Source organism: Triticum dicoccoides, chromosome 3B (assembly GCF_002162155.2).
Source record: "Triticum dicoccoides isolate Atlit2015 ecotype Zavitan chromosome 3B, WEW_v2.0, whole genome shotgun sequence".
NCBI lineage: Eukaryota > Viridiplantae > Streptophyta > Magnoliopsida > Poales > Poaceae > Triticum > Triticum dicoccoides.
Genome location: NC_041385.1, coordinates 281,749,287 through 281,761,632, shown reverse-complemented (window position 1 = coordinate 281,761,632; position 12,346 = coordinate 281,749,287).

Below are 12,346 nucleotides of genomic sequence, written 5' to 3'. Positions count from 1 at the left end.
TCTTCATCAGCTTGAAGAATGGTAGGGCATGCTCCCCCAGCTTGGAGATGAAGCATCCTAACGCGGTGACACGACCGGCAAGCTTCTGCATTTATCTGAGGGTTTGCGGCAGTCTCATGTCTTTGATCGCCTTGACCTTCTCCAGGTTGGCCTCGATCCCCCTGTGGGACACGAGGAAGCCAAGCAGCTTGCCGAAAGGGACACCGAACACACACTTTTCCGGATTGAGTCGCAAGTCCACCTGACGGAGGCTCGCGAAGGTCTCCTCCAAGTCCTGGATCAAGGTGCTTGCCTCCCGAGATTGGACCACAATGTCGTCGACGTAAGCCTCGGCGCTTTTCCCGAGTTGCCAGCCCAAGGCAATGTGCATCAGCCGTTGGAAGGTCGCGCCCGCGTTGCGTAATCCGAACGGCATGCAAGTGTAGCAGTACACCCCACATGGGGCCAGGAAGGCTGTCTTCTCCACGTCTTCTACCGCCATCTTGATCTGGTCATAACCCGAGAACGCATCCAGGAAACACAGCAGGTCGCACTCGGCGGTGGAGTCGATGATCTGGTCGATGCGGGGAAGGGGGAAAGGATCTTGGGGGCAGGCCTTGTTGAGGTTGGTGAAGTCGACGCACATGTGTTCCTTTCCCCCCTTTTTTGGCACGATAACGGGGTTTGCCAGCCATTCGGGGTAGCAAACCTCGCGAATAACTCCTGTTGCCTCAAGCTTGCATGTTTCTTGGACGATGAAGGCCTGCTTCTTGGTGGACTACCGCCTCGCCTTCTGCTTCACAGGGCGTACATTGGGGCACACATTCAGGTGATGCTTAATCACCTCCCTTGGGACCCCTGCTAGCTGCTTGGGTTCCCATGTGAACACCTCCTTGTTCGAGCGCAAGAACCTCACCAACGCCTCCTCTTGGTCGGGGTCGAGGCCGGCACCTATGGTGAAGGTGGCTTCCGAGGACCCGTCTTCCTCAACCGGCACCTGCTTGGTCTCCGCCTTGTCCTAGGTGAACAACCGCTTCTTTTTGGTCGGTGCAGCTTCCTTGGCCTTGGAGGCGTCCGCGTCGGCGGGCTGCGCCGCCGCCGCGGCCTTGAGGGCAAGCTTGAGCACCACAAGAGCCTCCTTGGTATCTACAGCTATGGTGAGGACGCCCTTGCTTCTGAGCATCTTCATGAGGTTTTAGGCCGGATGGGTTGCTGCCATGAACTGAGCAAGGGCAGGGTATCCAAGGATGGCGTTGTACGGGAGGCCGATGTGAGCGACGTCGAAGTTGACCAACTCTGTGCGGTAGTTGTCGCGGGTGCCGAAGGTCACAGGAAGGCGGATCTGCCCCAGGGAACTGGGGGAACCGCCTCCGATGCCTGAGAAGGGCTTGCTGGGTCGGAGCCGCTCCAGCGGTACGTGGAGGAGGCTGAAGGCCTACACCGAGAGCACTTTGAGGCCGGCACCGTCGTCGATGAGGGTTTTGGTGACGGCCACTTGGCAGATGGTGGGCATGCAGAGCATCGGGAGCGCACCCGAGCAGGCGGTGGTGACGAGGTGATCTTCCGAGTGGAAGGACAGGTCGGCCTTGGGCGCCACCCAACCCAGGGGAGCTCCTTGCCGCGTGAGGACGGTGCTGATTTGGCAAAAGAATGGGCTAGCGTGGCGGTCTGTGGGTGGCGCCTGCGAGCCGCCCAAGAGAGCTACGATGACCGGGGGCGTCGGCTCTGCGTAGTGGGCGAGGAAGAGGTCGCGCAGCTCCTCCCAGGAGGCCACAGAAGACGCAGCCAAGCACGCGGGACGCCAGTGAGGGCCATGGGAAGCCAGTTGTCCATGACCTTGTCGTCGCCCCCGGCCTTGAGGATGGCTTCCTCGTACGCCAGCAGGAAAACCAAAGGGCATCTCCGGCTTGAACTTGGGCGGCCACTACACCCGCCGTAAGGCAGGGGCCAAGGCTCGGAGCCCCCTGGCCCCAGCACTGGCATCGGTCGCCGGGGCCGGAGGCGCGATGTCCGCCATGAGGGCAAAGTGCGGTGTTGGCGGAGCACTGGTCGACGAAAGGAGAGCTCCGGCGCACCCCTACCTGGCGCGCCAAATGTCGGATTTCGGGTTCCGGCAAAACCCTTGAGGTTCGAACACTGGGGTGCGCACGAAGATTTCCCCCTACCGAATCATGCTCTCAGCCTTGTCGCGATCTCTAAGCTAGCTCGATGAACTCACAACACAAGAGACACAAGATTTATACAGGTTCAGGCCACAGTTGTGGTGTAATACCCTACTCCTGTGTGGTGGTGGTGGATTGCCTCTTGGGATGATGAGGAACAGTACAAGGGAAGAACAGCCTCTTGAGGAGAGGTGTTCTTGTGGTTGGCGAACTTGTGTGGATGAGGATGATTTGAATGATCCGTCCCCTTCTACTGTGGTGGCTAGTCCTATTTATAGAGGCCCTGGTCCTCTCCCCAAATATTGAGCGGGAAGGGATCCAACAACGGCCAATTTGAAAGGGGACAGCTAGTACAAGCTATCCTGACTAAAGGTGGTCTTCGCCTGTCAAAGGCGCTGGTGGTGACGCCATCTTGGGCTCCACGATGACCTCCATCATGTCGTCCTACTGGTCTTGGTCTTGTTGCACCGATAAGGAAACCTTTGCCTGATGCCTCGGTACTCCGCACCTGCGCTTGCCCCCTTAGCACCAAAGAGGAAACGAGGACACTACGCGCGCTGGTGCCCGCCTAGCCTTGGTCGTCATGGCTTGCGTCACGGGAACCTCGCGAGGTACCCCTTGCCTTGATCTCTCCGCCTCCCTCGCGAGCCTGCCTGGTGAGGCCGTTCCTGAGGAGGCCTTGTGTCGTCCGCCCCACGAGGCTTGGCCCCTCGCGAGAGTCTTGAGTGTTGGTTGATGAAGACGGGCCGTACTGGGCTACTGGTGGAGCCACGTCGTGGGCCGCAGGCAGGCAAGTCTGGGGACCCCTATTCCCAGAATGCCAACAACTACATCAATTCTCTCAGAGAGTCAACAAATGCTCAGGATCTGACGCATAGGTATTGAATTCTATGATGTTGAAATTAATTTGCATTCATATCTGGTTCAATAATTGATGTTGTCAAAACTCATCTTCATTTGCAGTGTGCTCGCATTGTGGAAAACTAAACCAGGGAACCTGTTCAAGAGGGAACTGCCTCTGCAGCACGAGATTGTTTCTCCGGTAACACACCGAAATCCATTATTTTTGGAAAATTTATCCAATAGTCTGCAAATACCTTTTCTTACGCTAGTCAAATGTTCAAGCTTCTAAATAAACCTCTTTCCATTTTGTCCAAAGAAAAAATAATACATCTAACACCGGTTAGGTTGTTCCTAATAGGACAAATACTTGACTAATTTTGTACAAAAAATTTCAATGTCCTCAGCAAGAAGCAGGGACCAATCTTTGTGGATACTATATTTGCAGACACATGATCTCCATCTGCAAATCCGCTGATAGTTGTGATGATCCTTGCGAATGAGTACCAGTAAGTCTATCTTAATTAATATCTTCTACTCCACTCATATGGCACATTCTGATCTTAAAATACTGCAGCTCATCTTAGAACCGAGGACCCCTGAACCGCTCCTGGCTGGTGAATTGCTGATGGCTCGGAAATTTATCAGCGACTTCTTCCATAATCACTACATCAATCCCACTGGTGATAATGAATATTTCAGCATGCCTTCTCCTGAAACATTGAGTAAGAGTTAGCCGCTAAACATATACGCATGGATCCATTGTTTTCCATCTGATGAGGCCTTCGTATTTGGTACACTATGATTAATTATGTAATGCATATATGTGTGCACAAATCATTGGAATTTATCTACCATATGTTCAATTGCAATTGTTGTGAAATCTGATGAATGTTCTTCCTGTGGACACTATTTGTTCAATTGAATATTGTGGCGAATTTGCTTTTTGCGTGCTGATTCAAAATGGGATAACTTTCTATTTGTTCAATTGAATATTGTGGACAATTTGTTTTATGCATGCCGATTAAAAATGGGATATTTTTGTTTATTTGTTCAATTGGATATTGTGGCGAATTTGCTTTTTGCATGCTGATTCAAAATGGGATATTTTTGTTTTAACCTGGCAATTCCTCCGCACGTGGTTCAACTTAATGAGTGTGTGCAATCCACATCGGAAAGCATACACAGCAGATCGCAAACGATTTGTAGCACTACTACGTGTGCGTAGGCTCTCCGGAACCGTTTGTGATATCAAGTTAGCGCACACGAGAACTCGGAGTAAACCGTGCCCAATGTAAAATACAATCCCAGTCGTAATTTTTTCAGGAAACGTGTGGGATCCCAAACGAAAAGCACACACCACTCTAGCCGCAACCGTTGGTGATACACAACAAATCGCAAATGGTCTGCAGCACTTGTATGTGTGCAAAGGGGCTCCTGAACCGTTTGTGATAGAACATTATCGCAGACGGTAAATGTTGGGAGAACGTGTGCGATGGAGTCTTGCATGGCAGACGGGTTCCGTAGAAAACTCGTGTGTGATAGGGCACATATCGCACACAGTTCATATGTTGGCCCGTGTGCCTTACATATTATTTCCCAAACGGTTCATTATGACACACCGTTTGGTTTCACTGCATCATTAGAAACATTTAATCACCGATCCTACACGTGCGGAAGAATTTAGTGTGTGCTGCATCTCACACGATTACGTTTTGCAAGGCCTCTGGATCATGGATCCATATCCCCGATGGTTTCTGGGTCGTGTGGGAAGGACCCCCTATCGCCCACCCTCACTTGGCGACGATTCCAAATGTTGTCGCGGAAAGGGGTTTAAAACTGTTTGTATAGCACCGACGCGTACCAACTACTATTCGTTCCTGCCTTGATATGTGTCCCACATTTATTTTAAAACTCCGGTTTGAACATTAATTAATTTGGACCAACTCAAAGTCTAAGAGGTCAATAAGATGATGAACTAACAAGTAGTAATACTAAGTGCCTCACAAAGATGATGTAGGAGACCCAAGCCCTATTCTTGTCCAAAGAACTACAAACCCTACACCACCACATGATCACATTGCTCTCCGTCTTTAGAGAGTGAAAAAGATGAGGATGATGATGACGAAGATGAAGTTGAAAATCCACAAACCCCATCCTCCATCATGCCCAAGGTGGCGGGCGCGTGGAAGTTGCTCGGGGCTTCCAGGTCCACTGCAGCGTGTCCACGCGCCATGCATGGTGTTCTTCGACATCATTTGCCACTAGTTGTAGGCATCTGTTTTGGGTTGGTGTATTGTCAAAAAATGGTCGAGCCAAGCTGCAACTACTAGGAAAGCAAATGTCGATGAGCGAGAAGAAAAGAAAAACCATAGAAAAGAGGGAAACAATTCAAAACCTCACTTGGCGCGAAGAACGAACAATGCCAAGCCACCGACAATGGCAAACAGAGCCTAAACACAAGCCTGACAAATCTGACCTGGAATCAAAAGCCACGGGGCGCCGGCCGCTGGCTCCGGCAACAAAGCACGGACGACATAGAGAAAGCTCGAAGAAGCCCGTGCAAAGCGAAACGAGAGGAAGGCCAATGTGTGTCGCACGCGACCTGCGGTGTAAAACAACGGATTTATAGCAAAACACATCCGACCTAGGGAAAAACAAAATGCCACAAAACACCACGACTCTGCTCACCTTTAATCGCACAGGCCGAACACCATCCCCGAGCATTCCCTCACTGGCCAGCCTAGTTGGCAGACCCAGCATCTCGGGTGTGCTTCTCACAACCCGAGTTGTCTCGCGTGAAGAACGTTGCGCCTGCTCTTACATGGATCGGGCGAACGAAATAACCCAGCACAGAATGACTGACCGAGCACCCACATGTGCCTGTGTGGTGCTCAGCGAAACAGTTTGGCGCTACCACGAGCAAAACAGCCAACACCGGCACGAATGATTCTGACAGTTGGGCCACATGCACGCGCTGGCGCTGCGGGCACGCCGCAAGACCCGATTGTTGGGAGCGAACCGAGCCGGCTGAGGGTGCCCTGCGTGCAAGCCACCGCATGATACGTCTCCAACGTATCTATAATTTTTATTGCTCCATGATGTTATATTATCATTCTTGGAGGTTTTACAATCATTTTATAGTCATTTTATATCATTTTTTGGTACTAACTATTGACATAGTGCCCAGTGCCAGTTGCTATTTTTTGCATGTTTTTTACATCGCGGGAAATCAATATCAAACGGAGTCCAAATGCAGTGACACTTTTTGAGGATTGTTTTGGGCTAGAAGAGATCCAGTGGGCCAAGGCTACACCTGGGGGGTGCCTCAAGGAGGTCAGCACCCACCATGGTGCACCAGGAGATCTAGGCGCACCCTGGTGGGTTGTGCCCACCTCAGGTGCCCCCTGAACTGCCTCTTTGCTCTATAAATACCCCAATATTCCAGAAACCCTAAGGGTGTCGACGAAAATCAATTCCAGCCACCACAGAGTCCAGAACCACCAGATCCAATCTAGACATCATCACGGAGGGGTTCACCACTTCCATTGGTGCCTCTCCGATGATGCGTGGGTAGTTCTTTGTAGACCTATGGGTACGTAGTTAGTAGCTAGATGGCTTCCTCTCTCTCTCTCTCTCTCTCTTGATTATGAATACAATGGTCTCTTGGAGATCCATATGATGTAAGTCTTTTTGCGGTGTGTTTGTTGGGATCCGATGAACTTTGAGTTTATGATCAGATCTATGTTTTTATCCATGAAAGTTATTTGAGTCTTGTTTGATCTCTTATATGCATGATTGCTTATAGCCTCATATTTCTTCTCCAATATTTGGGTTTTGTTTGGCCAACTTGATCTATTTATCTTGCAATGGGAAGAGGTGCTTTATGATTGGTTCGATCTTATAGTGCTTGATCCCAGTGACAGAAGGGGAACCGACACGTATGTATCGTTGCCATTAAGGATAACAATATGGGATCTAGTATGGGGTCTATTTCTACATAAATAGATCTTGTCTACATCATGTCATCGTTCTTATTGCATTACTCCTTTTTCCATGAACTTAATACACTAGATGCATGCTGGATAGCGGTCGATGTGTGGAGTAATAATAGTAGATGCAGGCAAGAGTCGGTCTACTAATCTTGGATGTGATGCCTATATAATGATCATTGCCTGGATATCGTCATGATTATTTGAAGTTCTATCAATTGCCCAACAGTAATTGTTTTCCCACCGTTTGTTATTTTTTCTTGAGAGAAGCCACTAGTGAAACCTACGGCCCTGGATCTCTTTTAATCATATTTGCCTTTGCGATCTATTTTCCGTTGCATTTATTTTCAGATCTATTAAACCAAAAATACAAAAATACCTTGCTGCAATTTATTTGTTCCGCAATCTATTTATCCTATCTACTACTTTTATCTCACGTTATTTGCCTATCTTGAGGCGCCGTACCCGAAAGGGATTGACAACCCCTGTAACACGTCGGGTTGCGAGTATTTGTTATTGTGTGCATGTGCTGTTTACGTGGTGTGAGGAGGTTCTCCTACTGGTTCGATAACCTTGGTCTCATCACTAAGGGAAATACCTACCATCGCTATACTGCATCATCCCTTCCTCGTTGGGGAAATACCGACGTAGTTCTAGCAGACATCAAAAGGAATTTCTGGCGCCGTTGCCGGGGAGGATCTTCAACATCAACCAGGTTCCTAATCACAAATCTCATCTCCTCACAATTTACATTATTTGCCATTTGCCTCTCGTTTTCCTCTCCCCCACTTCACAAAAAAATTCCGTTTTATTCGCCTTCTTTTTAGTTTGCCTTTTTCTCGTCAGATCTCATGTTTGCTTGTGTTGCCACGTGCCTTCTATTTGCTTACATCTTTGCTTGCTAAAAATATATTGATATGGATCCTCATCCACTTGCTAACCTTTTCAAGAGATCCAATCATGATAAACCAATTGTTAGTGAGTTGAGTGCACTAGATTATCTTTATGATGTTTTGCTTGAGATTCATGAATCTGCAAATTATGATGAAGAAATTTATAAAGTGATTCACGATAGTGCCTTGAATGAAAATCATGATTGCAATGATGTTATTATAAATTCTATTAATGCCAATTATGCTAAAAATATGCAAAATCCTAAGTTTGGGGATGCTAGTTTTGCTATGTCCACTACTTGTTGCAATGATCATGACTAGGGTGATTCTTCTTATGATCTTGAAATATTTATTTAAGCCCCATGATGAATATGAGTTCGATAATAATGCTTGCAATAATATTTAAAGTGGGTTTGGAAGAGCGTCAACTTTAGATCCCACATATTTGGAGAATGTTCAATCTTATGAAATTTTTGATAAAAGTGGGTTTGGAGAGGTCATGACTTTAGTTAATGTTAATCCCACTATTTTGAAAGAGTGTCAACTTTACATGCATGAGAATCATGAAGAGAATATTTATGTGATAGTTATATTGTTGAATTTGATTATGATCCTACATGTAATTATTATGAGAGAGGACAATATTATGGTAGAAATTTTCATGTTACTAAATTACCTCTCGCTATGTTGAGATTGCTTTTGTTTCTTTCTTCTTTTTTGCTATGCCAAGTTGTTATTGTCTTGATAATTTGTTATCTTATAAAACTCCTATGCATAGGAAGTAAGTTAGACTTAAATTTGTTTGACACATGTTTCATGATGCTCTCTTCGTGTTTCAATTACTATCTTTCAAGTGATCTTCATTGAAATTCTATGCCTAGCTAGGGGCGTAAAACGAAAGCGCTCGATTGGGAGGCAACACAACTTGTATCGTGTTGCTTTCTTTTGGTTTTCTTGCTGTTTTCAATAAAATACCCAATTATGCCTCTGTTTAGATGTGTTTTTGTGGTTTAAATTCGTGTTTGTCCCAAGCAAGGCCTTTGGGAAGATTTGGGTGAAAGTTGATTTGATCTTGCTGAAAAATAGAAACTCATGCACTCACGAAAATAGTTTTAATAAATCAAAGAAACGTGCTTTTGAGTTTGCATAATATTAATATACAAATTACCCAGGTTTTCTTAATTTCGCAAGATTTTTGGACTTACATAAGTATTCGAAATATCCAGATTGCTACAGACTGTTCTGTTTTTGACAGATCCTGTTTTCTTTGTGTTGTGTGCTTGTTTTGATGATTCTATGGTTTTCTTTGATGAGTTTTTGCCATAGAAAAGTTGGAATACAGTAGATATAATGCAAAAACAAAATAAGAATAGGTTTGCTACAGTACTTATAGTAGTGGTTTGCTTTCTTATACTAACGAATCTCACGAAGGTTTTGTTGGAGTTTTGTGTGATTGAAGGTTTCAAGTTTTGAGTGATCTTACGATGGATGAAGGAATAAGGATTAGAAAAAGGCTAAGGTTGGGGATGCCCGAGGCACTCCAAGATAATATTCAAAGAAGTAGCAAGCAACTAAGCTTGGGGATGCCCCCGAGTGGCATCCCCGCTTTCTTCTAACAATCATCGGTACTTTAGTTGAAGCTATATTTTTATTCGTCACATATTATGAGTTTTGCTTGGAGCGTCTTGTATGATATGAGTCTTTGCTTGTTTTGCTTTATGTTAGAAGTCTTGGATCCTTGCTGAATACACCTTTTTGAGAGAGCTAAAAATTATGTTATGCTTGCTCCTATGCTTCACTTAAATTTTTAGAGCCATGGATTTGCTCTAGTACTTCACTTATATCTTTTTGAGCACGGTGTGCTTATTTTTGAAGAAATGCTCTCATGCTTCACTTAGATTTATTTGGGAGTTAGTAAAATTTTAAGAAATTCTCTCTTGCTTCACTTAGATTATTCCGAGAGAAAGAAAAGTTCTTCACTTATATTTGTTTGAGCTTATCAAAAGCAACATAAAAAAATAGTCCCAAAGTGATAGATATCCAAGGAGGATATAATAAAAACTTTCATGAAGATCATTGGACAAATAAACTTGATTCTTAATAATGGTTTTGGGACATGACGATATGATATGTGAGTCATGTTGATGAGTAATTGTGCTTTAGTAAGAATATTGATGTTAAGGTTTGTGATTCCCTATGCAAGCATGAAAGTCAATAGTTATGCAATGAAATTATATCCTACTTATAGTGCATTTATTCGGTGTTACTTATGCTTAATGCTTGGGTATGAAATTTTCTGTTTCTTGGTTGGTCGCTTCTCAATATTTTTTCTAGCCTTCATTTTGCACTAAGTATGATCACTACTTGTGCATCTAAAACCCTTTAAACCAGTTTTGCCACATGAGTACACTATACCTACATATATGCGGTATTTCCATGTTTTTCTAAGCAAATTTGCATGTGCCATCTTTAATTTTCAAAATAAATTTCTCTTTTGTGTGCTCTACCGCTCGCGAGGCGGTGAAGGGTGACCAATATTTTCCATGCTAGATGTGTTATTCTCACGATGAGTGTTTATTCACTTGTCATTGCACGAGAGTACGACAAAGGTCTTAGGGATGCCCAGTCTCGAAATGAAAAATGAATTTACTTTATGTTGTCAAATAATAAATTCCTTGGAAAGTTTTGGTATGGAGGGCAACCGTGGATTCGGATAGCCATGCAAAGTGAAAGTAATGGTGGAAAAAGGAATAAACTTTATTTTCTGTTTGGGAACCGCCTATGATGTATCTAGCATGGAAAGTGTTGAGATCTCTAAGTCATTTTCATTGGTGGGAAAAGTATGCCTCCCAAAATAATTTTTATCTCTCAATTTAATCTTTGAGCTATGGCACCTCTACAAATCCCTACTTCCCTCCACGAAGGACCTTTCTTTTACTTATGCAAATTTTATTTTGAATTTGAGTCTCCATCTTATCTTATAAATCACCAACTAAGGGGCACTATGATCGTATATGAGCACTGGGTGTAGCTAATATTCGAGTGTGTTTCATGAATGGATCAATGATTGAGCATAATGGGCTAGGGATAACTTGCTTTAGTGTTGATATTTTGGAAGACATGGTTGCTTGTTGGTATGCTTGAGTATTAAAGTCTTCATGTCAATACCAGACTATTCCTTCGAATCATATAAAAGTCCATATGTCCATGCTATAAAGAAAATAAATGGGATGAACATGTTAGATAGCATTCCACATAAAAAATTCTGTTTTTGTCATTTACCTACTCGAGGACGAGCAGGAATTAAGCTTGGGGATGGTGATACGTCTCCAATGTATCTATAATTTTTGATTGTTACATGCTATTATGTTATCATTCTTGGATGTTTTACAATCATTTTATAGTCATTTTATATCATTTTTGGTACTAACCTATTGACATAGTGCCCAGTGTCAGTTGTTGTTTTCTGCATGTTTTTTACATGGCAGGAAATCAATATCAAACGGAGTCCAAATGCAGCGAAACTTTTTGAGAATTTTTTGGGGCCAAAATACATCCACTGGGCCAAGGCTGAACCTGGGAGTTGCCTCGAGGAGGGCAGCACCCACCAGGGCGCGCCAGGAGGCCCAGGCGCGCTCTGGTGGGTTGTGCCCACCTTGAGTGCCCCCTGAACCGCCTCTTTGCTCTATAAGTACCCCAATATTCCAGAACCCCTAAGGGAGTTGACGAAAATCAATTCTAGCTATCGTGGTTCTAAGTCTGACAATAGTGTAGGGGGTACTAAATGAGAGGCAAGATCCTAGCTATGGAGTAGTTGTTCACGCAAGTGTTTTACGAGTTCAGGCCCTTCTCGGAGGAAGTAACAGCCGTACGTCTCAGTGCCCGGAGGCGGTCGACTGGATTATATGCGTGAGAGTTACAGGGGTGCGAACCCTTCTGCCAGTGGAGGGCGTGGCTTATATAGAGGATGCCAAGACCCCAGCCAGCCCACGTAGCGGAGGGTTTAAAGTACATTAAGGCATGGCGTTACTGGTAACACCTTACATAAAGTGTCATCATGACCATAAAGACTACTTAATTACAGACCATTTGGATACAGAGTAGATCTTGAACTCCTGGTGGTCGAGTGAGTCTTCATGGTCGAGTATCTTCAAGTTCGTCGAGTGTCTTCCAGTCCGTCGAGTGGAGTCCCTCTAGGTCGACTGGAAGACGGCTTCTTCTAAAGATGTCCTCGGGGAGGGTACCTTGGACAGGTCCATGACCCTACCCCAGGTACATGACTTCATCATTAGCCCCCGAATGGATCGAGGTTTGAGTGAGGAAGGAGTTGATAATCTTTCTGACCTGTTTTTGGTGCTGTAAATGTGTCTTACTCTGGATCAATGACTTTTAAGTGAGGGTGTCAACTTTTCTTTCAGTCGCCTTGATCCATTCTTTATATCTGTCGAGTGAACTTTATGAACTTGGAGATTTCCGAGCG